Source organism: Taudactylus pleione, unplaced genomic scaffold, assembly GCF_031769625.1.
Source record: "Taudactylus pleione unplaced genomic scaffold, aTauple2 ptg000967l, whole genome shotgun sequence".
Classification (NCBI taxonomy): Eukaryota; Metazoa; Chordata; class Amphibia; order Anura; family Myobatrachidae; genus Taudactylus; species Taudactylus pleione.
Window position 1 is genome coordinate 11125001 of NW_028285368.1, and position 2500 is coordinate 11127500.

At 36.6% G+C, this 2500-nt stretch overlaps 9 pseudogenes; all 9 read right to left on the minus strand.

Annotated features, from left to right (window-relative positions):
- Window positions 1–114: 114 nt before the first annotated feature.
- LOC148464738 (5S ribosomal RNA) lies at window positions 115–233 on the minus strand (annotated as a pseudogene).
- A 116-nt stretch (window positions 234–349) lies between these two features.
- Window positions 350–468, minus strand: LOC148464739 (5S ribosomal RNA; annotated as a pseudogene).
- A 116-nt stretch (window positions 469–584) lies between these two features.
- On the minus strand, window positions 585–703 carry LOC148464740 (5S ribosomal RNA; annotated as a pseudogene).
- A 115-nt stretch (window positions 704–818) lies between these two features.
- LOC148464741 (5S ribosomal RNA) lies at window positions 819–937 on the minus strand (annotated as a pseudogene).
- A 116-nt stretch (window positions 938–1053) lies between these two features.
- On the minus strand, window positions 1054–1172 carry LOC148464742 (5S ribosomal RNA; annotated as a pseudogene).
- Window positions 1173–1288: 116 nt separating this feature from the next.
- Window positions 1289–1407, minus strand: LOC148464743 (5S ribosomal RNA; annotated as a pseudogene).
- A 116-nt stretch (window positions 1408–1523) lies between these two features.
- On the minus strand, window positions 1524–1642 carry LOC148464744 (5S ribosomal RNA; annotated as a pseudogene).
- A 115-nt stretch (window positions 1643–1757) lies between these two features.
- LOC148464745 (5S ribosomal RNA) lies at window positions 1758–1876 on the minus strand (annotated as a pseudogene).
- A 116-nt stretch (window positions 1877–1992) lies between these two features.
- On the minus strand, window positions 1993–2111 carry LOC148464746 (5S ribosomal RNA; annotated as a pseudogene).
- Window positions 2112–2500: the final 389 nt, after the last annotated feature.

Here is a 2500-nt window from a genome sequence, read left to right on the forward strand (position 1 = left end):
CTCAAAAACATTAACTTTAGACATCTTTTACTTCTTAACTGAAGTAAATTCATTGATAAGTTGAAAAAATTAAAGTAAAATTTAATAGAAAAGAAAGTTATGGCAGTATAAAATTACCTACAGCACCTGGTATTCCCAGGTGGTCTCCCATTCAAGTACTAACCAGGCCCAAAACTGCATAGCTTCCAAGATCAGACGAGATTGGGCATGTCCAGTGTGGTTTGGCTGTAGGCACTCAAAAACATTAACTTTAGACCTCTTTTACTTCTTAACTCTAGTAAATTCATTGATAAGTTGAAAAAATTTAATGTAAAATTTAATAGAAAAGAATGTTATGGCAGTATAAAATTACCTATAGCTCCTGGTATTCCCAGGTGGTCTCCCATCCAAGTACTAACCAGGCCCAACACTGCATAGCTTCCAAGATCAGACGAGATTGGGCATGTCCACTGTGGTTTGACTGTAGGTGCTCAAAAACATTAACTTTAGACCTCTATTACTTCTTAACTCAAGTAAATTAATTGATAAGTTGAAAAATTTAAATGTAAAATGTAATAGAAAAGAATGCTATGGCAGTATAAAATTACCTACAGCACCTGGTATTCCCAGGTGGTCTCCCTACCAAGTACTAACCAGGCCGAACACTGCATAGCTTCCAAGATCAGATGAGATTGGGCATGTCCAGTGTGGTTTGACTGTAGGTGCTCAAAAACATTAACTTTAGACATCTTTTACTTCTTAACTGAAGTAAATTCATTGATAAGTTGAAAAAATTAAAGTAAAATTTAATAGAAAAGAATGTTATGGCAGTATAAAATTACCTACAGCACCTGGTATTCCCAGGTGGTCTCCCATTCAAGTACTAACCAGGCCCAAAACTGCATAGCTTCCAAGATCAGACGAGATTGGGCATGTCCAGTGTGGTTTGGCTGTAGGCACTCAAAAACATTAACTTTAGACCTCTTTTACTTCTTAACTCTAGTAAATTCATTGATAAGTTGAAAAAATTTAATGTAAAATTTAATAGAAAAGAATGTTATGGCAGTATAAAATTACCTATAGCTCCTGGTATTCCCAGGTGGTCTCCCATCCAAGTACTAACCAGGCCCAACACTGCATAGCTTCCAAGATCAGACGAGATTGGGCATGTCCACTGTGGTTTGGCTGTAGGTGCTCAAAAGCATTAAATTTAGACCGCTTTTACTTCTTAACACATGTAAATTCATTGATAAGTTGAAAAAATTAAATGTAAAATGTAATAGAAAAGAATGTTATGGCAGTATAAAATTACCTACAGCACTTGGGAGTCCTAGGTAGTCTCCCATCCAAGTACTAACCAGTCCCAACACTGCATAGCTTCCAAGATCAGACGAGATTGGGCATGTCCAGTGTGGTTTGACTGTAGGTGCTCAAAAACATTAACTTTAGACCTCTATTACTTCTTAACTCAAGTAAATTAATTGATAAGTTGAAAAATTTAAATGTAAAATGTAATAGAAAAGAATGCTATGGCAGTATAAAATTACCTACAGCACCTGGTATTCCCAGGTGGTCTCCCTACCAAGTACTAACCAGGCCGAACACTGCATAGCTTCCATGATCAGACGAGATTGGGCATGTCCAGTGTGGTTTGACTGTAGGTGCTCAAAAACATTAACTTTAGACATCTTTTACTTCTTAACTGAAGTAAATTCATTGATAAGTTGAAAAAATTAAAGTAAAATTTAATAGAAAAGAATGTTATGGCAGTATAAAATTACCTACAGCACCTGGTATTCCCAGGTGGTCTCCCATTCAAGTACTAACCAGGCCCAAAACTGCATAGCTTCCAAGATCAGACGAGATTGGGCATGTCCAGTGTGGTTTGGCTGTAGGCACTCAAAAACATTAACTTTAGACCTCTTTTACTTCTTAACTCTAGTAAATTCATTGATAAGTTGAAAAAATTTAATGTAAAATGTAATAGAAAAGAATGTTATGGCAGTATAAAATTACCTATAGCTCCTGGTATTCCCAGGTGGTCTCCCATCCAAGTACTAACCAGGCCCAACACTGCATAGCTTCCAAGATCAGACGAGATTGGGCATGTCCACTGTGGTTTGGCTGTAGGTGCTCAAAAGCATTAAATTTAGACCGCTTTTACTTCTTAACACATGTAAATTCATTGATAAGTTGAAAAAATTAAATGTAAAATGTAATAGAAAAGAATGTTATGGCAGTATAGAATTACCTACAGCACTTGGGATTCCTAGGTAGTCTCCCATCCAAGTACTAACCAGTCCCAACACTGCATAGCTTCCAAGATCAGACGAGATTGGGCATGTCCACTGTGGTTGGGCTGTAGGTGCTCAAAGGTATTAACTTTAGACCTCTATTACTTCTTAACTCAAGGAAATTCATTGATAAGTTGAAAAAAATAAATGTAAAATGTAATAGAAAAGAATGTTATGGCAGTATAAAAATACCTACTGTTCCTGGTTTTCCCAGGTGGTCTCCCATC